General features: G+C 46.5%; 2 pseudogenes; one reads left to right on the top strand and one right to left on the bottom strand.

The window, feature by feature from the left end:
- Window positions 1–12,181: 12,181 nt before the first annotated feature.
- LOC110593240 lies at window positions 12,182–12,816 on the bottom strand (annotated as a pseudogene).
- A 10,690-nt stretch (window positions 12,817–23,506) lies between these two features.
- On the top strand, window positions 23,507–23,911 carry LOC110593131 (annotated as a pseudogene).
- The last annotated feature ends 1,441 nt before the right edge of the window (window positions 23,912–25,352 follow it).

The following is a 25,352-nucleotide window of genomic DNA, read 5'->3' as shown; positions in this document are numbered from 1 at the left end:
AGAGGAAGACGACACTGGGAGATGTCTGGGGACATTTTTCTTCTAGTTGAAAGGATGAGCATGCATGAGGCTCCTGCCCTTTCCTAGATGTCTATGAACATAGTTGTGTGAAGGCATGTTTTTTTTCACCTATGGTGACCATACAACAGCAAGACCAAGAGCCAACACGGAGAGTAAAGAAACAAAAGGATGAAAGAAGCGTGGTCAGTTGTAGTATTTTTCAGCTGAGGAACCAAAATAGGACCTCTACACTTCTTATTTTGTGAGACAGTGAAAACTGCTGTGGAGGCTTTGTGTTAAGTATTCTTGTTACCTGCTTCTGAAAGCATTTTGATATATTCAAAATACAAAATGATACAGAAACTAGAATTGTAAGTACATAAAATGTGTTAGTGTGTGGGCGAGACCGGATGGTAGAATGTCTGATAGAAGGATATTCTATAGAGAGCTGTTGGGGCAAAGGGGAAGCAGGTCTCACTCCTGGACATTCTGATTTAATTGGCCTGGTGTAGGGCCCAAATATTTGGTATTTAAAAAGAAAAAAGCCCCCCAGGTAATTCTAATATGTAGAGACCGGAGAACCTCTGATCTAGTCCAATTCTTTAACAGTTGGGAAAACTGAGGCTCAAGCAGTGTGACTGCTAGAAACCATACTAGGCAAAGGTAAGCCAAAAGAGAATCGTACAAAAATGTCTTCAGGATCGCCTCTTCCCCTTACATCGGCCCTTCAGTGTCCCTCCTACTAGATGTCCAGTGTCTTCTTTCCATCTCCCATCTGCACTGATCCCCTAAATATTGCATCCACCAGTGCGAGGCTCTTCATCCTTTCCTGGGCCCCGATCCTGGTCAAACCTCTCATTCTCTCAGGGATCTGCTGAGCAACAAACAAACTAATCTTAACTGAATTCTAGCCAAGGTGTTAATGACAGATAATGGCTTAATGCATTACTCCTCCCAGATAACATTTCCATTTTAATGGGAGCCTTTAAATGCCTTAACCCAAAGGAAACAACCTGAAAAGTGCAGGGTGGGCAATTACCTGGCTGGCACCTTTGCCCCTCTCTGTTCCTAGAAGACATTTCCAAATTGTCACTGAGGCCCTCCCTCCTAAGCTTGGACACAGCCCGAGAAGCCCCCGGGCCCCGGGCAGCCCCTATCAACCAGTGATGGGATTTACTGCATAAGATAAAATCTATTTGGCAACCCTGTAGTGGAATGAATACTTGTCCTTGAATAAGGAGCCTTGAATCCCTTTTTTTTTTTAAAGATTTTATTTATTTATTTGAGAGAGTGAGAATGAGAGAGAGAGAGAGCATATGAGAGGGAGGAGGGTCAGAGGGAGAAGCAGACTCCCTGCTGAGCAGAAAGCCCGATGCGGGACTCGATCCCGGGACTCCACGATCATGACCTGAGCCGAAGGCAGTCGCTTAACCGACTGAGCCACCCAGGCGCCCGCCTTGAATCCCATTTTGAGGTTTTGACATTACCTGGGTGTATGACCCTGAACAAACTATTACATATTTCCGGGTCTCAGTTTCCTTCTCCGTAAAATGAGAGGATTGGTATCTTCAATAAATAGCTGATGATCTGCCAGAGACTCTGGGAGCCGGACCTGACAGCTCTCCAAGCCAGTTGCTGCTTACCCCACACCTCTTCCTATTTTTGCATTGCTTCCCACCAGGAAGGAAATATACTCAAAACAGGAGGAACACCTTTCTAGCTCTATTTAGGGACTTTACAGTCTCTAAAAGGCCCTGGGGAAATCATGTACACCAGCATTTGAGGTGACTGCTACGAAGCCAAATCTTGGGGCACTTGGAGCCTAATCATGTGGTTCAAGGAGCCACGAATGCCCAGTGGAGAGCATTCTATCAATGGCGGGAGGGGCAGAGCCTCGGTGCCGCACGTGTCAGGAAGGGGTGTGACCAGTCCAGAAGACACATCAAGTGGGGAAAAATCAGGTGTGCAGATAACGTTTTGTAAATGCCTTTCTAATTCTCAATGCTCCAGGAAGGAATCTCAGAGATTAAATTAAGCTGTTAACCCTCTAGGCGCTCCTGTCGTTTATTGTTAAGGAATTAATAGGAATGCGGGAATGCAGATGGCCTGGCTGTCAGCTCGGAGAGGCCATTTTTCTGATCTTCACGGACGTTTCCAGCATCTTTCATTAAGCGCTCATGTACCAATTTGTCATTTTAACCGAGCAGGAAAGAAACTCCCACTGAACTCCCTAGCTCAGGTGCTGGCGGTTAAATCCTCCCACAACAAGGCCTACAGGGTCGCATCCGCAGGGGAGGCTGCAGGCCACAGTGTGTGGATTCTGATGGGGGTGGGGTGAGGCGGAACCATTCCAGGAAGGCAGTCGGGATCCCCAAACCGGGCTGTCCTGGGCGTAGGTTTTAGGGGACTGCAGGAGAGCCCACACTAGTAATCCTACACAGAGCAGAAATGTAAAGAAATTTCAACTTCCTCAAGCGCTCCAGAACTCAGGTAGGGCGCTCAATGAGGGGAGGCGCCACCTACAGGAGAGAGGAAGACCTGCAATCTGATCTCGAGAATTCGACCGCTGGGGATCCGGAATAAACTGGGCACCGCCCTCCTCCTCCTCCCCCTCCCCCCCTCTTCCTCCTCCTCGTTGTAGCCCCTGACATTTATCGAATGCTTTTCTCGTGTTAGACACTGTTCTCAGCGCTTGGTATGTATTAACTCCTTTAAACATCACAACAACCCTATGACCTAGGTAGGTATTATTGTCATCCCCATTCCATAGAATAGAAAACCACAGCTCCAAGAGAGTAACTTGCCCAAAGTCACACCCATTCACAAGTGGGAGGCTGGGATCCCAACCCTGAGAGCGTCCCTCAGAGCCTGGATGTTCAACAAGCATTACACTAAGGAGGGCATGGGGGAACGGTTAGAGTCAGTCCTAACTCCACTCATGATTCTCAGTGTGACTCAGGGCCAAGTATTTAATTCAGTGGACCCTCAATTCTGCACCTCGGGGTTCCCTATTTTTGAGACTGCCTTACTCAGCTGGAGAGAAAATCGTGGCTAAGGTAATCATAATCTTGTGTAATAAAAAAGGATGGCAGGGGGGAGAGTAGGGATGGTAGAGACTGTGTCGCTCTCATCTTCTTAGGTTTAGAAGGGACCCAGCCATGGCTACATTCTTAGTGATAAGGCAAGAAGTAGAACCCAGGTCTCCTGACTCCCAGTCCTGTGCTTTCCCCCCATACAACCCTCATTCTTTAATCATCCATAGCCAGGGTCGATAGGTCAAAGAAAGCTAAGCACACACAATGTGGCTTCAGAGGCTCCAGGTCTATCCTCTGACCCAAACCTGCTTTTGGGGTTTGTAAAATCTGGTGGTTTTTACCTGAAGTCCCACCATTAGTGACTCATTACTTTCACTAAAACTTTCATCCTATCCACCCAGGACCAGTAAGGCTTTCACTGTTGGCTAACATTTCATGCACATGTGGTTGAATTCTAAATCCATGCTACTCAAAGTGTGGTCCACAGACAGCAGCATCTGTGTTATTTGAATGTTGTTTGAATTACAAGTTGTGGGTTCCGACCCAGACGTACTGAGTCAGAACTACCTTGGTTCCCAAACTTCAGGGTGTGTGTGCTTAAGGTGTCATCTAAAGAGCTTATTAAAACACAGTTTCCTGGGACAACCTCTCTTCACTGCATCACCAGAGATTCTGATTCAGCAAGTCTTGGGGAGGGGCCCCAAATTTGCGTTTCTAACAAGTTCTCAGGTGCGGGCTGCTGTTGGTCCGGGGACTATTCTCTCTCTTTTTTTTTTTTAAGTTTATTTAAGTTCTACACCCAGCGTGGGGCTCAAAATCACAACCCTGAGATCAAGAGTAGCATGCTTTACTCACTGAGCCAGCCCGGTGCCCCAGTCTGGGAGCTATTCTTCCAGCAGTACCTAAAAAATTCCTAATAGCAGATATCAAGAGTGGAAAAGGAGGAAAAGCACCCTGGGGTAAAAAGAGAGAGAAAGGACATTATCATGGTTGAAATGGATACAGAATATGGAAATTTGGAGTCAAAGACTTCTGAGCATGTGGGTTCACAATGATGCCTGTGTCTTTACATTTGAATAAGTTGAAAAGCTAAACCATTAAGTGATTTCATACACTGTATAAATGTTCATGAGCTGAATTTATCTAGCCATGGTAAATAAAATCCCTTCCTGCTTCCCCTTTGGCTGAGCCCTGCCTGTCTCAGTTACAAATGGAAGTCTTCCCGGTCCCCTCTGACCATCAGTTAGCTCTCCAATTTCATTCCAGAGTTAACTGCACTGTCAGCAGACAAAGCTGGCCCAACGGCAGGAATACTGTTCCCCGATGGTATCAGAACCTCTTCTGTATTTATGTTTGCTGTGTGACTGTCACTTGTATACAATCACATAGAGACTCTGATATTAAGACTTGGGCTGCAAATCACCCCCGTGGCACAGCTCTGGTGGAAAAGGAAAAGGGACTGCAGTGGCAACCAGATATCAAACACGAATTACATTGCCCTTGTACCAAAATAGGCATCTTTAAGAAATCATGTCTTCTGGTTCTCCTTTGCTATACTTCAGGTCATATGGTACCGAGAGGCACCCAGATAAACGACAATCTCTTCTATTTGTAAAGATGACTTGTGAAGGAAAACTCCGTAACTTCCCTCCAGTGGAGGGTATTATTATTCAGCAAACATTGGGTGTGCTCTCTGTACCGCCAGGTGGGGAGAAAACGTAGCCACACCCCTGATGATGCGTTTAGTCATGTGACATGCTTTAGCCAATGGAGTGTAAGCAGAGGTTTTCACTCTACTTGCTTGGTTTGGCTTGTCTCTTCTGTTTCTATGCTTGGCCATGAGAAGAGCATGCTCTGGTCACTTCCGCCTGGGTCCCAGAATGAGAAGGTGCACAGAGTGAACCTGAACAAGATCCACAACCTAGAACAAAGCCACTGCAGCCAACCCATAAACCTATAAGCAAGAAATAAATTTTTTTTTTGAGATTTTTTCTTTTTGAGATTTTAGGTCATTTCTTATACAACATTATTTTACTAAAGTGGACTGATATATTTCACTAAAGTTGACTGATATACTCCCTCAGGCACCTTTTCCACTGAAAGTTTTGCCCACGCAGTCTTTCATTGTGTCTAACTTGAATCCCTCATACATTAAGGTAAACATCCATTCTGTCTTCAGGCCAAACAAGGGGGTCATTAGATTACATCCTTTATTCTAAATGTCCAAGGAATGTAGCTTGCTTTGTTTAATAACTATTTGCGCTAAGAAATTGGAGATGCACTCAAGAAATTGTTTTACAAGGTGTCACTTATGCTTGTCCTTACTGGAGTTATTAAAGGGAGGGTTCCCCAAAAGTGGCCATATCCTTCAGGAACCAGAGAGGTAGCAATGAATGGGAGAGATGAGAGTTTGGAGCCTGTTTAAAATATTATAGAACTCCCTTATCCTCTCTCAGCTCTTTCTTGGCACTTATCAGAGTTTGCAATTATTTATTTATCTACCTGTTTTCTTTTTCTTTGGTTTTCCTCCCCACGAGAAAGTGTTTCCACGTGGGACAGTGCTTATCCTGTTTACCACTTTATCCTCTGGTACTCAGCAAACTCTGGCATGTAGACGTGGCTCAAAAAATATTTGTTGAGGGGCACCTGGGTGACTCAGTCATTAAGCGTCTGCCTTCGGCTCAGGTCATGATCCCGGGGTCCTGGGATCGAGTCCCACATCAGGCTCCCTGCTCCACGGGAAGCCTGTTCTCCCTCTCCCACTCCCCCTGCTTGTGTTCCCTCTCTCACTGTGTCTCTCTGTGTCAAAAAAATGATAAATAAAATCTTTTAAAAAATATTTGTTGAATAAATAAAGGAATTCTAATAAAGCATATTCCTGAAACAGGTAAGGAAGAAATTGAAAAAAGCCTGGGATTTACAGTCTAAAAATCTGGCTCTGGGGCACCTGGGTGGCTCAGTCAGTTAAGTGTCTGACTCTTGATTTCAGCTCAGGTCTTGATCTCCAGCTCTTTAGATCAAGTCCCAGGTTGGGCTCTAAGTTGGGCGTGGAGTGTACTTAAAAAAAAAAAAAAAAATCTGGTTCCAACATTATGCAATCTTAGACAGTTCAAGGGGTACCTAATTATGAAAAACAATCATTTGAATAACAATAATGATAAGTCAATGGGGAGCCACTGATGAATTTTGAGCTGAGGAGAACATGATTAAGATAGCACCTTGAGAGGGTGCCTGGGTGGCTCAGTTGGTTAAGCGACTGCCTTCAGCTCAGGTCATGATCCCGGAGTCCCTGGATCGAGTCCCACATCAGGCTCCCTGCTCGGCGGGGAGTCTGCTTCTCCCTCTGACCCTCCCCCCTCTCATGTGCTCTCTCTCATTCTCTCTCACACAAATAAATAAATAAAATCTTTAAAAAAAAAAAAAAAGAGCACCTTGAGAGGATGTACTTGACAGCCATGTTCAGGGGTGGTTTAGAAGAGAGAGACCAGGTAGGAGGCAATTTCAAAGTGAGGGGTAAAGGCCTGAAGCATGAGGTGGCAGTGGAAGTTAAAAGGAGTGAGGTTGGGATGGAGGCTCCAATAACCCTATCCCCCTGATGAGAAAAGAAGGCAGCAGAGAGGGAGTGCCATGATCAGATACCTGTAGGGCTGACAGAATAACCATGTTCTTAACAGAGACACAGACATTTGACAAAGAGGCCAAATGTTTTGGTGAGATGATAAGTTAATTTGGACAGATAGAATTTTCAACAGTGGCCTGGGTATCAGGTGAAAACACCTCTCCCCCAGGACAGCTGGCCTGCAGTCTCAGGACTGCATCTTGAGAGAGAGAGGTCAGGACTGGACGAGCACACGTGGACGTAGACTCACGGAGGTGACAGCTATAGGAAGAGAGAAGCCGGAGACTGAAGCCAGCCTTACAGACTACCTAATTAGAGGAGGCAGAAGCGGGGAGACTGGCTGACGAAAGGGAGAGAACAGCAGGATCAGCAAAGGGTCTCTCAGAAGCAAAACAACAATAAAAACAAGGAAGGGGAGGAACGTTGATGTCCAGCCCAGTCTGTTGTGGAAACCGAGTCGGCTGTCAGACTTCAGGAAGCCTCCTTTAGGAGCAGAAGGGAACATCCTTTAACCTGACTCCTGGCCTCTAACCACCTGCGTGGCTGGGGGCCTCAAGGTTTTGTGAACCTTGAAGAGAAGTCCAGGGAAGGGAAAATGGAGAAATGTAATCAATAACGAGAAGCCGTGTTGGTGTTTTTGTTTTTTTTTTCCCCCCACTTCATATGCAGGAAGCAATCCAGGGCTGTATCTGGTGCTATGATGGGTGTATTCTGGATGTTCAAAAGGTCATCTGGCATGGAGACAGGCTAAATTATGGCTGGAGTGTATGAATCTGAGGAGGTTCTCCATTAACATTTATTAGGAATTGTCATCGCTTCAACCCGAATGGGCCCCAGATGTGGAAACCCCAGCCGCCCCAGACTTCTCTTCCGGGCTGCAATCTCTCCTCTGATTTATTGTTATTAAACATGACCAGATTTTGTAGAGGGGAAAATTGAAGAAAGCAACACACACATGGGGAACTGTTAGGTGGAGGCTGCCAAGAGAAACAAACCATTTTATTATTTCTGGTGGCAGTGGGAGCCCGTGGAGATAGAGACCATTGTTACAAGACTCCATAGTCCCTCTTTGCTAAATCAAAAAGACACAGGCCTGAGCTTCTGGATGGTCTGTTCCAAGAGCAGAGGTCTTAGCCCTGAGGGTGACGGGGGCAAAGTTGAAGGTAATGAGAAATACTGAGAAAGAGAGAGTTGGTGCTTAGAATTCTAGAAGCCATGGCAGGGACTTTCTTCCTCAGAATATATTACCTTCCAGGGCAGATGACTTCCTGCGAGTCAGTCACACCCACTGGATATTAGGTCATTTTTCTTATCAATAGTATTTACTCTCCCGCTGTGTAAATATGGTGAGGGATTCCAAGAACTCAAAGTTAGAGCCCTACCTTTGGGTAGCTTGTGATCCACTTCATTTACTCACTCATTTGACAGAATTTTATTAAGCACATACTATGTATAAGGCATTGTCGTAGGTGTTGGAGAAAAATGGGTAAGGAAGAGAGACAGAGTCCATACTTAATATATCTGTAAGGGAACAAAGTCAGAAAATGCCAAACAGTTAGCTACTAGACAAAAAAGTGTTTGCGAGGAAGGCGGTGAACTTCTGTTATAGCTGCTATATTAGGTAGGAGTCAGGAAAACTGAATTCCCCTCTGGGCTCCACTACCCAAGAGTCTGGTGGTCTTAGGTAAATTATTTAACTTCTTGGAACCTCAACTTCTTGTTTGTAAAATGGTGATAACCCTGCCTTGCCTTATCTCATAGGTGTATTGTAAACATTTAAGGAGGTAATGTATTTGAAGAGTTCCTTGTAAACTGTAAATTGCTCTTTGGTGTCGGGTGTTTTATGACAAGCGCCAAATAAATGATATAGTGAGTGTTATGAACCGGTATGCCTACTCGCCGGGAATCTGGGGATGCATCCTCTCCTGCTTTCTTTTGGGAAAAAGAGCAAACAGGACTATTCCCCAGGCTGCTGGACACGTCTCTTGGGGAGCCTTTTACTAGTGGAATCAGGATATCTGTGGCTGATCGTACTAACAGGCCATTTCTGGAAAATCCTCACTTGACTAGGCCTTTTTCCTAGACCTTTGCATGGAAATGATCCTATGTGGGAATAGTAGTGAATGCATGCAGGTAATGGGGCATGTCTTGAAAGTCACTAGGTCTAACTACCTTTGTTGCCACATCGTCCCTCTTTGAGAAGATTATCTAAGTTCCCAAGGAGAAGGAATTGTGTTAAGCCATCTCGATCTAGTTTCCAACTTTCCATTCCTTGCCTACCCCAGTGCACTTACATCACATATATATGTATGTATACACCCGCTAGTGCACACACCTGCATTATGTCTGGAATTAATGGAGATACCCCTAGGGCCAGCCTTTCTAATACCAGGCAACTGGACCAAGCATCCAGGGGCTAAGCCTGCAGCTGCTTCCTCCTGTCGTAGGGGTAAAAACAAGGAGAGAAAAAGGAGACAGGGAAGGTTGTAGGACTTAGGAATATTCCCTAAAGATTTCCTCCAGTGGAGAGATCTGCCTTCAAGTTCAGGGGGTCCGCAAACCCACATCTTTCTAGTGTGGCCTTGCAACAGGAGGAGGAGAAAGAATCAAATTCTGGGTTGCTGCTAGATAGCTGGGTTGCACCAGAAGGGTATTTTGGGAGAAGGAAGGGGGGTAGGAAGTAGGAAGGGAGTTTTACATCTCCAGTTTTCCCTTAACTAGACAAGCCCACTAGGGCCTGGGGTGGGGTGGGTATGGCCTAAGACCCTCTTAACCAAATGGTGGTCTACAGGCCAGCAGCATCTTAGGATTCAACCCAGTCCTACTGAGTCAGAAATTGCATTATAATCCCTAGATGGTTAGTATGCCTGTTAAAGTTTCAGAAGCATTAGCCTAAGATGCTAGTTTGGGAATGACTTCCTGCAATGAGCCACTGAGGACCTGGGCTGGGTGATCTCTCTGGCCTTCCACATCTCTTCCCCTGCTCTTGGCGCTGGTGCTGGGAGATGATCTTTATGAATTACTTCAACAGTCTCCCTTGTCCTCTGACTTCTGGTTGGGCTCAGTCAATGGCCAATGCTCAAGAAACAGTGACGTCGCCTCAAGTTTTTAAAGGAGAACAAGATAATGCATTTATATCATGCAGCAGGTCACTGGAAGCCTGAAGATAGAGCATGAGGTCAGGCTCTTTATTCCCCCCAGCTTCCTGCCTGCGGGGCCTCGGGTTGACAATGCCCATGTTCCTTAATCAAAGGGCATGGCTCCTGTGGGTCACCCTCTGCTATAGCTCTCTCCAGATTCTGGGGAATGTTCCTTCTTTAACCCTTCAGGCCTAGAGTGCCAATTGCTCCCCATTCACCATCCCTTGTGGATTTCTCTGAACCCTGCCCACAGCTTTGTAAATATGCCTTTATTAAACTCTGCTCAAACAAACCCTGTTCAAGTGAGCTATCTCTTTCCCAACAGGACCCTGATCAGTACAGGATCCCGGGAGAACAGACTCAGGAGTTCTTGCTCACGGCAAGGGAAAAGGACTAGATGAAGACTTCCCATTTATGAGATTAAAATAGCCATTGTCAATCCAGCATACTATTTCCTGTGAGATCCTTGTTTCTGAAATACAAAAATATATCACAGGGTCACGTGGCACTTCCTTCAACATGGCTCGGCTTCTGTGCTACAGACACGTCTTTGTGCACCCTGTGGGTCACATGGGGGTGGTCTAGAGCTGACTCATTCTGGCTTGTGAGCACTGATTTTTAAATTTTCAGGAGTTTTGTCAAACAGTTATTTAAGAAAAAACTAAAACTGGGGCACCTGGGTGGTTCAGTCAGTTAAGCATCCAGCGTGAGACTCTTGGTTATGGCTCAGGTCATGATCTCAGGGTCATGAGACTGAGCCCTGTGTCGGGCTCCACACTCAGTGCAGAGTCTGCTGGAGAGTCTCTCCCTCTCCCACTCCCTCTGCTCCTTCCTCCCCACCTCCCGCCCCTGCTTGTGTGCACTTGTACACATACTCTCTCTCTCAAATAAATAAATAAAATCATTAAAAAAATAAATAAATAAAAAACTAAAATTATATAAAGTTATAATTAAATAAATTAAAAAACAATAATAATAAATAAAAACACATACCTTAGTATTTATTTCACTAGATTTTTTAAAAGATTTTTATTTTTAAGTCAGTCATCTCTATACCCAACATGGAGCTCCAACTCACAACCCCAAGATCAAGAGTCACTCGATCTTGCTCCACCTGACTGAGCCAGCCAGGCACCCCGTCACTAGATTTTACCATAATCTTTTGGGGTTATTTATATCTGTTGTACCCATATGGTGGAAAACTATAATGGTGTGATACTGTCCATCTCCTCACAATTCTGCACTGAGAGATGTCATAATGATAGTTTGCAATCAGGCATGATGGGAGTATTTACACCAAGGAAATTGACAAATGCTACAAATCAAGATAGGACTTTTTTTCTGGAGAGCTGTTTGTTAAACACGATGAGGTTAGTCCCTATCTTTGGAGGGGGCTGGAGAGATGAGTAGGAGGAAGGGAATCCTTCGAGATAGTCATGGTATTTCGACTTGGGTAGCTTTAGGGGGGATCCATATGCCTGCTCTCTGACGAGGGAAAGAAACGTGGACCAGACTTGGCACTTGACTAGAAAGGATAAACTAAACAGAGAGAGGAAATATCCTCTTTGGCTCCTTAGGGCAGGATGGATTAAGCAGATCCTTTAGCATGTGAGATTTGGTATTAATAATAGCTTACTTTCACAATGGGGTTGTTTGTTTAAAAGCTCTCAAAGTACTTTACATCTATTACTTCTTCCATCTATCAAGTATTTGAGGAGAGAAGCAACAGAGACATTTTTTCTTAAAAATAGAAAAACTGGGGCTCGGGGAGGGAAAGTGACCTTTCTAACCTCAGAAAACTGAGGTCCAGAGGGGCAACAGGGCCCAGTACCCAGAGCTAGATGCCCATTGGCATCCCTCCTCTAGTGGCTACCATTCCTGTGACCTTGAGTAAGTTGTCTTGAGTTTTCTGAGCCTCAGCTCTTCATCTGTGGAAGGTTATGGGGGAATAAATGAAAGAATGTGTATCAATGACTAGGTGTGTGCAATCAGTGCTGCAAAAATGGTGAGTTTACTGGAGAAACCCAAAGATCTGGCACAGGAAGAAGAGGCTGTCTCTCATGGCACAAGGCCCTGTAATGGGCACAGTGGGCAGTGCTGTTCCCAAAACACTTGCTGGTTGGGCGCCTGGGGGCTCAGTGGTTAAGCGTCTGCCTTCGGCTCAGGTCATGATCCCAGGGTCCTGGGATCGAGCCCCGCATCGGGCTCCCTGCTCCGTGGGAAGCCTGCTTCTCCCTCTCCCCCTCCCCCTGCTTGTGTTCTCTCTCTTGCTCTGTCTGTCAAATAAATAAATAAAATCTTTTTTTTAATACAACACATTCCTCTTTTTAATATATCAGAAATGTTTCCAAGGCAAAATTATTAAAATGATTATACCACAGTCCCTAATGTAACACCAAGTGCTAATAGGAAGGTACAGTGAGGGCAGAAAGGTTTCATCCAGTCAGTGGTTTAGGTGCTCTTCTTTTCTTCACCAAGTAAATTCACTGCTGCTTTCTTGGCTTCTTTAGTGATGGTATCTACAGTCTCTTTGGCTTTGTCCTTCAAGTCATTCACCATAGTATCCACCTGGGACTCATGCTTCAGGAAGACAGGTTAGATGACGTGCTTGTACAGCAGCTCGGCCCCGCTAGAAGGGCTTGGGGCCATGCACCACAACGGGAAGCCGCACTTCAGCATGTAGTAGAAGGGGATCCATGACAGGAAGAGGTCAGAGAAGAATTCAGCAATGCTGAACACACCATACACTACCCAGTAGGTCAGCCACTGGGTATCATCTTCTTTGTTGGGGCTCTCTATGGCTTTAATTGAGACGTAGGCTGGGTAGCCAAATCCTATCAAGTTGCAGAGGAGTGAGGCTCCATAACCGAACACCAGGTGCAAAGCCAACAGCCCGATGACACCGAGCGCGATCTCTTCTCCGGTTCACGCTGGTCCTGTCCTCGAGCTTGGCCAAAAGGTCGGTCATGCAGTTCTTCTCCTGCAGAAACCGGTCGAACCTCTGTCTCATGGCCGCAGACATGGCAAGGACCTTCACGCCACTGCCCGGGCTGCTCCTAGTAGTGCTGGGTGGCCGCAGACCTGAGTGAATAAAAAAAAATCTCAAAAAAAAAAATTAAAAATTAAAATCTTAAAAAAAAAAAAAACAAAAACGGGCACCTGGGTGGCTCAGTTGGTTAAGCAACTGCCTTCGGCTCAGGTCATGATCCTGGAGTCCCGGGATCGAGTCCCGCATCGGGCTCCCTGCTCAGCAGGGAGTCTGCTTCTCCCTCTGACCCTCTTCCCTCTCGTGCTCTCTGTCTCTCATTCTCTCTGTCTCAAATAAATAAATAAAATCTTTAAAAAACAAAAACAAAAAAACAAAGCACCTGCTGGTCAACCCAACCAGGGTGGCATTTCACGTGCCGCTTCAGGCTGCCTGGCCTCTCTCTATCCTGTTGGAACCTCACTGCCCCTTTTCGTGTCCTTTCTCTGTCTCCTGCAGAGCAATACTCTCCTTTGTCTAAAGCTTTGGTAACGTCAGCCATATGATAAACACATATCAAGGCATTCTTCCAAGCAGAGTTCGCTTCCTAAGAGAAACCTGGTGAATAAAATGATTACCACTCCATTATACATAGAGAGTCATTTGCACGGGGTTTTCCCATCCACTATTTCCTTTGAACCTCAGAGCCACACTGTGGCAAGGATTATAATCACAGCCCCTTTACCTTGGGGAAACTGAGGCCTGAGGAGTTGCCCAGGGTCACAACTTGTGAGTGGCTGAGTCAGGACTTGAACCTGGCAATTTATATCACACCACACTTTGCTGGCTTGATTCTTCCTTCCTCAGAATGGGCACATTCTAGTCTGTCTCCTAGAGGACTGCTCTCTCTGCCATTCAGTTAGCTGTCTAGACCAAGGGCCCAGAGTGGGTAGATTCCTGAGCTGGATGGATACCAGGTACTGGACGAGGAGTTAGGAGACACAGGCTGGGGCTCTGATTTCTTTCCTAGCTTTCTGCACAGCCCGTGGGCAAGAAGAGTGGAGATGCAGGAAGGTACCATGTTGTGAGCAAGTGTTGCATTCTGGGCACCATGTGCTAGGAACTTGACATCAGTTCAATTATTTCATGTAGTCTTCACTACAACTCGGTGAGATAGTATTGTTATTTTCATTTTAAAGGTGCAGAAACTACAGCTCAAAGAGCTTAAGACACTTGAGCCAGGTCATCTAGGTGGTGAGTGATAGAGATGCAATTTGCACCTATGTCTCTCTGACTCAAAACTCCACCTTCACCCACCCCCCCCCAATACCACGTCGTCCCTCTGAAGCCCTGTTTCGTGAGGCGAATCCAGGCACCTAACCTCTCTGGTTCCCAGATCCCACTTCCATCAACTGCTGGACTATGCTCCTCCTATGGTGGGGGCTTCGTGCTGGGAAACCTTCATGCCCTTATCCATCTTCTCCCAAGTTCAGAGGTCAGAGTTAGAAGTTCTGATTATGGCAGCCCCCCTCCTCCACCTCTAGGAGGGTGCCACGTTTCACTTGGGGCCAGCAGCCACACATCTCCTCTTCTACAACATTCTTCAGAATGTGGGCTCCCCACCCACGACTCATCCCTGGCCTGGGGCAGACTGTTCATTAAGGGGCTGGCAGGGAAGAGACGAACCAAGATAACACAGAGATCCATCAAGGTGCGGAGCTGACAGGTGCACACACCTGCTTCCAGCCAGAGTAGCTGGCGGCCAGTGGGAACCTGCCTCATAGGAGAGAGCTTTATCTGGAAAGGGAAGGGAGTATAAAGGGAAGAAAAAAACCAAAACGAGATTAGATCACCGTAATCATAAGCCTCTAAATCACGGAGAAGAACCATGGCTCAAACATCCTAGTGGTGGAGGATGGATTTTTTTACCTTGACTCCTGCTAATTTTCATTGATTTATGTGGCTTGAAAGCATTTATTTTCTGCTTAGAAGCTTCCCGGCTCCTGCTAAGGAGGTTCAGGACTCCCCTAAATGCCCTCACCATGGAGAGGCAGGAGGCAGAGGTGGGTTTCAGGACAGGGGCTAAGTTCCCTGCTTGGTTTCGGTCGCTGCCTGAGAGCCACGGGGCCTAATGGGAACCCCTAGACTGCCGCAGCCACCTCCCCACTCCTGTCCCCAGAGCCTGCCTGCTTCTGGTCACAGCTCCTTGAGTTTAACACTCCTGGCAGCTTAGTGCTCTGGTTTTATGTGCTAGGCCATAATATTTGGTAAGCTGTGAGATGAGGTGGGAACATTTGCGGCTGGCACTTCCCTTCTGGCCCTGCCCGGTGATTCGGGCCAGCAGTGTGACAAAGTGAGGCTGCCCCTCCTCCCCACTCTGGCTCCCACCTGTGGCTCTTTGGCCCCATGTCCTTCCTCTATGGTCTCCCCTTCCCTGCGATCCCACGTCTGTGAGACTCCCATATCTCTTGGCTTTTGAAAGGGGGGTATTCAGTCCTCACATTCCAAACCATTTGCACATTTAAACATTTTAAAGAGCAATTCTGAGTCTGCCCAGGACCACATTCCAAAAGGGGAGGGGTGGGTGTCAGGAGGGAGGCTTTCTAAATGTCATAGGCCTTGAAAAACCCTTGATTGATGATGACAAACTGATGGGAAGCCAATGGGTCAGCTAGTGAGGGTCAAGTTTTCTTGGGGATTAGAAGCACAAGAAAGCAGTGTACAGATCTTGAAAACTCCACTTCCTTTACCAGAGGCTCCTGAAGCATCATTTGGGCACCTCTGGTTTATTTCTCTAGGTCCCTGAACCCTCCCTGTCCCTTCACATGGTCCAGGGTCAGAGTTCAGATCCCTGTGGATCCCTCCAGCCATCCTCAATCTACGGTTGTCTTATTTTCTGCTCCATCTTCCCCCCCATTGGCCTTCGAATTGCAGCTGCTTTCCAGGAATGGAGTAGACTTCATTATGCAGGGGAGTACAAGAAAATGGAGCTGATTATTTTTTAGGGGGTAGTTTTGAGTATAAAAAGATGGAGAGCTTCTTTTTTTTTTTTTTTGGTGTTGTCATAGGTCTTTTGTTTTTATTCTTATGTTAATGCCCATACATTACATCATTAGTTTTAGATGTAGTGTTCCATGATTCATTGTTTGTGCATAACACCCAGTGCTCCATGCAGAACGTGCCCTCCTCAATACCCATCACCAGGCTAACCCATCCTCTCACCCCCCTCCCCTCTAGAACCCTCAGTTTGTATTTCAGAGTCAGATGGAGAGCTTCTTAATAAAATTATGATCAAGGGCGCCTGGGTGGCTCAGTTGGTTAAGCGACTGCCTTCGGCTCGGGTCATGATCCTGGAGTCCCGGGATCGAGTCCCACATCAGGCTCCCTGCTCGGCAGGGAGTCTGCTTCTCCCTCTGACCCTCCCCCTCTCATGCTCTCTCATTCTCACTGTCAAATAAATAAATAAAATCTTTAAAAAAAAATAAAATAAAATTATGATCAGAAGATGACTCTGAATGAGATTCAGAGCCAGACTTCAAATACACCACGAGCAGTGGAATCTCCTACTGTGTCTTTTTTTTTTTTTTAAGATTTATTTATTTATTTGACAGAGAGACAGCAAGAGAGGGAACACAAGCAGGGGGTGCAGGTGAGGGAGAAGCAGGCTCCCCGCTGAGCAGGGAGCCCGATGTGGGGCTCGATCCCAGGCCTGGGATAATGACCTGAGCCAAAGGCAGATGCTTAACGACCAAGCCACCCAGGTACCCCATCCTACTGTGTCTTTTAAAATGAAGAGTGTCTTCCACATTTGGTGCTATTGCCTAAAGATAGTGGGATGGGTAAGAAAACTACTGGACTCCTGGGGGACATGCAATGCAATGAAATAATTCCTCAAGATGAAAGATTAAACCTTTCTAATAAAGAACCCAAAATGCAATGTCTCAACAAGATAGAAGTTTTTTTTTTTTTTTTCCTCACAGAACAGTCTGAGCTCCAGGTTGGTAGGGGATTCTCCTCCATGTTGTTATTCGAGGACCCAGGTTCCTCCTGTCTTGCTTTTCCACCATCTCATATGGTGACCTTTGTCTGCCTGATCCAAGCTGGGTTGAGGGTACACTTATGTTCTAGGTCTCAGGAAGGATAAAAAGTGTAGAAGATGCACACCCATTTCTGAAGATCCCAGCTCATCATGGACCCACATCAATTCTGCTTTCATTCCACTATGAAGAACTTAGTCATATAACCATCCTAACTGCCAGGGAGACTGAGAAATAAATATATACATATGAGCAGCCATACTTTCCACAGTTCAATTATTACAGAAGAAGGAAAGAATAGATTTTTGGATAGTGTCACTACATAAGCATGCATGTGACCCAAACACCACCAAATAGAGGATCTTTGGTTATTATAAACAATTAGGTCAGAGTTTTTGTTAAAGCAGAAAATAGGAAAATGCAATTTATAGAGGACATAAAGGCCCAGGGTCCCTTCAAGCAATGGAGCACGACCTCCGGGGGATTGAGAAGAACATATTTCTTTCTTTCTTTCTTTCTTTCTTTCTTTCTTTCTTCTTCTCTTTCTTTTTTTAAGATCTTATTTATTTATTTATTTATTTTTATTTTTATTTTTTTAAAGATTTTATTTATTTATTTGACAGAGAGAGAGACAGCGAGAGCAGGAACACAAGCAGGGGGAGTGGGAGAGGGAGAAGCAGGCTTCCTGCCGAGCAGGGAGCCCGATGTGGGACTCGATCCCAGGACCCTGGGATCATGACCTGAGCCGAAGGCAGACGCTTAACGACTGAGCCACCCAGGCGCCCAGATCTTACTTATTTGAGAAAGAGCACAAGCAGGGGGAGAGGCAGAGGGAGAAGCAGACTCCCTGCTGAGCAGGGAGCCTGACGCAGGGCTCGATCCCGGGACCCCTGGATCATGATCTGAGCCGAAGGCAGACGCTTAACCAACTGAGCCCCCCAAGTACCCTGAGAAGAATGTATTTTATTTGTTCTTCCCGATGGGGGACTTTGGGGCAGTCAGCAGCAGACAAAAGGGACTGATACCCTGAATGTTGCTTATAAAATGCTTTATATTTAAATATATTTGAATATGATTTATATCTTACAAGGATCACTTATACACATTATCTGCCTGGATGCCAAAAACATTCCTGACTCAGGAAAGCAAGGCTCAGAAAGGTGAAGAATCTTGCCCAAAGTCACACAATCCGTAAGTTGCAAAGGCGTGATCCCAAGTCTTCAAACTCAAGTCCAGTGCCTTTTATACAACAAGATGCTGCCTATTCATTTTACATCTCAGGAGGGTGACTAGTTGGACATCCTGGGGAGAGTCGGGGTTTTACTTTTTTACTAGACTTTACTTTTTCAGTCTCCATGTGATTTTGATGCCATTTTTAAGACCTCAAGAGTCTTCTGAACAATAATAATACTTATTATTACCTGTTGACCACCTACTGTGTGTCAGGCTTGGAGCTGAGCACATCATATGTATCTTATCTACCCTCATAATGACCCAGCAAGCTAGACATTGTTATCCCTATCTTACAGAGGAGAAAGCTGAAGAGGTTAGGGAACTTTCGCCAAACCCGTGGCTAATAAGTGGTTGAGCCAGGATGTGAATCCAAGTGGATCCGTATCTTTTCTCTCTGTGCGCTTTAAAAGACGAAGGGTATTTGCTGCTTGCTTAGGCCTCAGGAAAGACACACAGGCAATACTTGGTAATCACAAGTCTAAGGCAGACCAAATTATTTAAGCTTATCCCAAACTCCTGACCTCCCTTTGAATATCCTAGCAATTGAACCTGTAATTAGGTCTTCACTGGCCATAACCCCCAAATGTCCTTGGCCTTTGGAATCCTAGATATTTACGGTGTCTGAACTGGAAGTAATCAAAATTCCTCTGGTCCACGATGTCCCTTTTACAGATGGTGAAACTGAGACCTAGAAAAATAAACTATATGTCAGAGGTGTCAGGGCTCATTCGTGACAAAACCAACACATTCACTTGTTTCACCAGGCTCCAGACCCATGATGACGAGCTGGACTAAGAACTGGCCCCACCTGCCACCTGTCAGAGCCTTCTTGACTCGAGTAAAGAGAGGGGCAGGCCTCCCCGGGCTCCATGCTGTCCCTTCTCCCTCTCCATTCCCACCCAGCCGGGCAAGCTTGCGGTTTTTCCAAGGCAGGGCCAGCCTGTCCTGAGCTGCAAGATGTATTAATCAATTTGATGAGGATGTTAAAGCTTTCTCTTTGCAACTAATTATGGCCTGATTTATAGGCCTGGCCTTGGTTTGATAGAGCTCTCCTCATGACAGGGATGAATGCCGTACTGGCATGGACCCCTTCATCTCTTCCATTTCTCTCCCTTCCTCCCCACTCCCGCCTCCCTCCCTCCCACTCTCCTGCCTCCTGTCTCTGCTCTTGGTTCCCACAGGAACGCCCTAATGACATGTTGACAAGCCGGTGAAGCCTAGTTCCCTCTCTGTTGCGTCTGCCTCTGACACCGCCATTCCTCCTGTAGTCTCTGACACGGCGGACGGAGGCCTTGGCAGGCTCCAGCCACCACGCAGGTGCTGAGCTAGAAGCTCTATACACCCCTTTCTTCTGGAAACGGAATAATAAAATTACTGTGGATCGACACAGCATCTTCCTTCCCCAACATTTCAAGAGCTTGTTGAAATAAATGTCATCCCCAGTAGACTTAGAGGTGGGTGGAGGGATCCAGGTAAGTTTCATTCTGGTCATTCTACACAAGGGGAAACTAAGGCAGGGCTCTGAACTTGCCCGTGGTTCCACACACAGTAGAACAGCAAAGGGGAGAATAGTCGGTGCCCAGGCTTCCAGCTCCAAGGTCTTCCCGTTGTTAGGGTCCTCGAGCCATCTAGCTGTGCTGTTCCTAGGAAGCCCTGGCATACACACTGGCTTCCTGACTTTCGGCATGAAGGTCTTTGGGGCCGCACCACACAAATGAGACACGCAATAACATGTAGACAGGCACTTGGGACAAGAATACATATGCCTGTGCGTGTGTGCATGTGGGCTGTTCCCAGCTGCCCCCGTGGCACACACAGAGATGAGAACAACCCCAAGTAATCACCTTCCTTAGGCCTGAAGGCCCGTATGCAGTCACTCTCCACACACTCAGCAGCGTTCCATGGGGAGCTCCCCGGGGAGGGGGCATCTCCTTGTATTCTGTCCCCCAAGTCCTACAACTGCTTCCCAATAGTGCCAGAGGAAAGACACAAAATCCATTATATAATATTTCCACAACACACTTACAGCAAGCTGCTAACCTACACATGACCAACGCACAAAACCTAACCCTAACCTGAACCTGAACCCGAGCCTTCACCTTACTCCTGACCCTACATCTAAAGGACTTCCCAACCCTAACTGTAAACTAACCCCTAATCTAAACACAAACCCAGGGGCGCCTGGGTGGCTCAGTTTGTTAAGCGTCTGCCTTCCGCTCAGGTCAAGATCCCAGGGTCTTGGGGTCGAGCCCCGAATTGGGCTCCCTGCTCGGCGGGAAGCCTGCTTCTCCCTCTCCCACTCCCCCTGCTTGTGTTCCCTCTCTTGCTGTGTCTCTCTCTGTCAAATGAATAAAATCTTCAAAAAAAAAATAAACACAAACCCAACTCCACATCTAAAATAGCCTGGGGGCGGGGCGCCTGGGTGGCTCGGTTGGTTAAGCGACTGCCTTCGGCTCAGGTCATGATCCCGGGGTCCCAGGATCGAGTCCCGCATCGGGCTCCCTGCTCGGCAGGGAGTCTGCTTCTCCCTCTGACCCTCCTCTCTCTCATGCTGTCTCTCATTCTCGCTCTCAAATAAATAAAAAAAAATCTTTAAAAAATAAAATAAAATAAAATAGCCTGGGGGATCCTGGGTGGCTCAGTTGGTTGGGCATCTGCCTTCAGCTCGTGTGGTGATCCCAGGGTCCCGGGATCAAGCCCTGCATGGGGCTCCCTGCTCAGCTGGGAGCCTGCTTCTCCCTCTCCCTCTGCCTCTCCCCCCTGCTTGTGGTCTCTCTCTGTCAAATGGATAAATAAAATCTTTAAAATTAAAAAAATAATAATAAAATTTAAAAATAAAATAGCCTGATTCCAGCCCGTAATCCTGACATTAACCTTAACCCTTATATTAACTCAGTGGCTCTCAACCAGTGGCGATTCCTACCGCCTCCCGCACCACCCTCACCCCCACGCCCAAGGAAGCATTTGACAACGTCTAGAGACATTTTTCGGTTCCTAAAATGGGAGTGGGAGCAGATACTATTAAAATCTAGAGGGGAGAGGCCAGGGTTGCTGCTAAACATCCTAAAAAGCGCAGGGCGGCCCCCAAGATGGAATTCTCCAGCTTCCCATGTCAGTACTGCCAGGGCTGAGAAACATTGCCCTAACCTTAACCTAACCCTAATTCTAAATTAAACTAATACTGACCCTAACTTTAAATATAACTTTAGGGGCGCCTGGGTGGCTCAGTTGGTTAAGCGTCTGCCTTAGGCTCAGGTCATGATCCCAGGGTCCTGGGATCGAGCCCCGCGTCGGGCTCCCGGCTCAGCGGGAAGCCTGCTTTTCCCTCTCCCTCTGCCTGCCACTCGACTATCTGTGCTGTCTATCTCTCTGTCAAATAAATAAATAAAATCTTTAAAATAAATAAATAAATAAATAAATAAATATAACTTTAAACCTAATTTCCCACACCTAACTCTAACCTAAACTTGCATCCACACTCAGAATCTAAACCTAACTGAAACCCCAACCCTAACCCTCATCCTCACCTAGACCCTAACTACAAATCAAACTCCATCTGAACTCAACCCTAACAACATCCAGGTGGGTAAGGGTTACTAGGATAAGACGGGTGAGCCCAGAACCTGGTCCCACTGCTATTTCCCTTCGTTTTTCTTCACAATCAGCATGAGGTTGTTCCGACCTTTCTGGATTATGCAGGTCCTGTTTCCCCTGACCTAGCATGGCACTGCTCATGAGCCCCTTCTCCCTGGACAACAGGGTATTAAAGGAGATGAAATGCAGACTTGGGGAGCACCTGGGTGGCTCAGTCAGTTGAGCGTCTGCCTTCGGCTCAGGTCATGATCTCAGGGTCCTGGGATCGAGCCCCGCATCGGGCGCCCTGCTCGGCGGGAAGCCTGCTTCTCCCTCTCCCGCTCCCCCTGCTCACTCTGTCTCTCTCTGTCAAAATAAATAAATAGAATCTTTTAAAAAAAAATTCAGATTCAGTTTAACAGTTAGCTACTTACCAATATACCTCAGAGGATGCTGGTGGAGACGGGTAATTTTAAAAATATATATTTATATATATAAAATGAGATTTGGGGGGAAATCTTAATAGTGATGCTAGTTAGGTGCAATATTCTTTTTTTTTCAATATTCTTTTAAATTAAGTATAAGTTCAAATCTGCCCCCCTACTTGATCTTTAACATATCCTGAAAGTCGATAAGTCAGGCAATATTATCCTCACCTGGTAAATAAGACACAAAGGCACAGAGACGTTAAAGGCTTTACCTAAGACCACACAGCAAGGTGGCAGAAGAGCCTCGCCAAGTGGCTTGATTCAGATCTATTTTCTACACTTAACTTTGCCTGTGGTCTCAGTTACTATTATCTCCCATTTCCCCCCAGCTAGTGCAGATATCCACGAATCCTCAGCATTTTTTAAAGATTTTGTTTTTTTTACTTGAGAAAGAGAGCATGAGAGGGGGTAGGGTCAGAGGGAGAAGCAGACTCCCCACTGAGCAGGGGGCCTAATGCGGGACCCGATCATGGGACTCCAGGATCATGACCTGAGCCAAAGACAGTCGCTTAACCAACTGAGCCGCCCAGGTGCCCATGCATTTTTTAGAATTTGGAATGACATCAGGAGTGCATTCAGGGTTTTCGAAAAGGAAGCAGAGCCAGTCACGAGGGTGGAATGAGAAGGATTCATTCAAATTCCCAAGTGCTCAATCACACTTTTAAAAGTTCTGGTTGGGGCGCCAGCATGGCTCAGTCGGTTAAGTGTTGCACTCTTGATTTCGGCTCAGGTCATGATCTTAGGGTTGTGAGATCAAGCCCTTCATCAGGCTCCATGCTGACCGTGGAGCCTGCTTAAGATTCTCTCTCTCCCTCTCCCTCTGCCCCTCCCCACCCTGCTCATGCACTGTCTCTCTCTCTCAAAAAAATAAAGTTAAAAAATATACAGATAGATAGAGAGATAGATAGATAAACGTTCAGGTCCTTGGGGCACCTGGCTGGCTCAGTCAGGAGAGCATTGACTCTTGATCTCAGAGTCGTGAGTTCTAGCCCCATGTTGGGGTAGAGATTAGGGGGGGAATAAAGCTCCGGTCCTTGAATGGGGTAGGGTGGGAGGTGGAAAGAAGGTGACCAGGTGTAGGAGTAGGTAAAATATCTGGGGCATGGGACTGCATGTCAGGTTGAAGGGCTGACAGTTGGACAGTAGAGGAACTGGTCCAGAGCCTCAGGAAGAACCAAGTACCATCCTGATCTCCCTGCATCTTCTAGAAGGTCAGTGCGTCCGCCCCAGACTCTCTCATTTCCAGAACTTGGAGCGCTGCATTTACAATCCATGAGCCTTACAGAAGCTTGTGACAGAGCTGAGTTTACACAGGCAGGCATTAAAAAAGAAAGCAGTGTGCTAAGGTAGCCGAGCTGTCGGGAGGGGCCTGAGTGGGAGCTTCAAGGATCAAGATTGTCTAAAGCCACAGGGAAAATGTTGGAAAATTCACCTTTGCCATTGCCAGAAAGAACAATTTATGGCTTTGTTCTTTTCTTAAGCTCCCAATTTGGCTTCATACTATATCTTGTGTGAGCCTTTATTCCTGAATCTTGGCTGAACTCCTTAGGCTTAACCTATTGGCCTCAAAAATCTTGGGCAGTTGCATTGCCTGTCTACCTCCTCATTACCATAGTAATCGGGCATGTACTCCTATTTGGAATAAACGTTAGGAGTACCTCTCCGCTTAACGCCATTCATACAATCACAGATAACTATGCTAAAAATCCACAGCAGAAGAAATATCAAGAAGAGGCCATCCCAGCATTAAAAGATATTCCTATTAGTGAAGCAAACCAAATGTTCTTACTTGCAGTCAAAGAACTTTATGCCAAAACCTAAATTGTATGTAGACTAATCTCAAGCATTTGTTATAAGCTTTTGACTGAATAATTTTGACCATAATTATTTTGACTCTCTCTCTTACTAATACCCGATACTGAAATATAAGAAAAAGCAAGTTGAACTTCTTAGATTAAGTTCCATTACTATAAATGTTCTCAAATATTAGTTATTAGTGGACGGGATAAATAAAATACTGCATTACCATTAACAAAAAAAAGCAAGCAAGCAGTGAACCAGTGAAGGGGAGGGGTGGGTGGGAACCCAGAACAAAATGGGCGTGCACGAGAAGGAGCTAGCTGGGGAGTCCTAGGGTTAGTGACACGTGGAGCCCCAGAATGTTGGGGAAAACCAGACATTTAGAGATCAAATGCAGAGGAAAGAGCGCTGGACTAGGGCCAGAAAATCTATATTTGAATCTCATCTTTGAAGCAGACTTTAGACAAGTCATTTCCCACAATTTCTCCATCTGGAAAATAAGAGGGTTAGGCCAGAGCTTCAAATCCCTCCCAAGGTTGACACTGTAGAATTCCTGACTCCCCAGCGCCCCCCCCCCCCAAGTCAAAAGCACCAGGTGTGAGTCTTTTTCTAGTCCTGTCTCCCCTCTGTGTGACTGAGCCAGCCTGGCCCTCCCCACTGGGCCCTTATTTGCACATTACATTGAATTTGTGTGCTGGTGGGTCGAAGTGTCTGGTTTCTCCTGTTAGACGTGAGCCTCTGAAAGATGAAAAGTGTCTGGAACTTCCAGCTCTTGGAGCCTCCATTACAGTGCTTTGCTGGCCTCCGAGGCTCTGTGAGGTCCCCAGGCAGGGATGCCTGTCCTGTCACGCGGCCTCCTCCGTGCTCCCGAAGCTGCCCCTGCAGGTCCCCTCCAGGTCCCGGGGCTGCCTGGCCCAAAGCAGAGAATGTCAGGAGCCCTCCACAACTGCACAGTAATCCTTCTGGAGTTGGAGGCCCCTCCACCCCAAGGAGCTGATGTTTCTTGATGAGGAGCTCTGGCCGCACCAAGTAAGATAAAAAGCTGTCTTCCCAGTGGGGTGAATTCCCTCAGACCCAAAGCAGCTGCTCCTCAAAGTCTCCAAAAACAAAATTCCTCATGAATAAATATTAGGGAAGAAATGAGGTTTCCCAAGAACAGAAGCAGAGTTGAAGAAGTTACTGAAAGAAGTTGGGATCTTTCATCTCACAAAATACGTCGCTTATGTGTCGCCCCAGACTCTCCTTGCCAACCCCCCTCCCACTCCACTGATCCAGAGCCACATCTTGCCTCTCCCTCACATAGAAACAGGCAGCACCTAGGAGATCATCTGCTCAGACTTTCCTTCAGAGGAAAAGAGAAACCACAAACAGCTGCCCCATGAGCCCTCCTGCCAAATTCCAGCTCAGACTGGGGATCTCGATGACCTCATCGGTATCTGAGCTGGAACTCACTTCTCCGGAG

Source organism: Neomonachus schauinslandi, chromosome 15 (genome assembly GCF_002201575.2).
Source record: "Neomonachus schauinslandi chromosome 15, ASM220157v2, whole genome shotgun sequence".
NCBI lineage: Eukaryota > Metazoa > Chordata > Mammalia > Carnivora > Phocidae > Neomonachus > Neomonachus schauinslandi.
The sequence above is the reverse complement of the archived record's forward strand: the minus strand, read 5'-3'. Positions and strand labels throughout refer to the sequence as shown.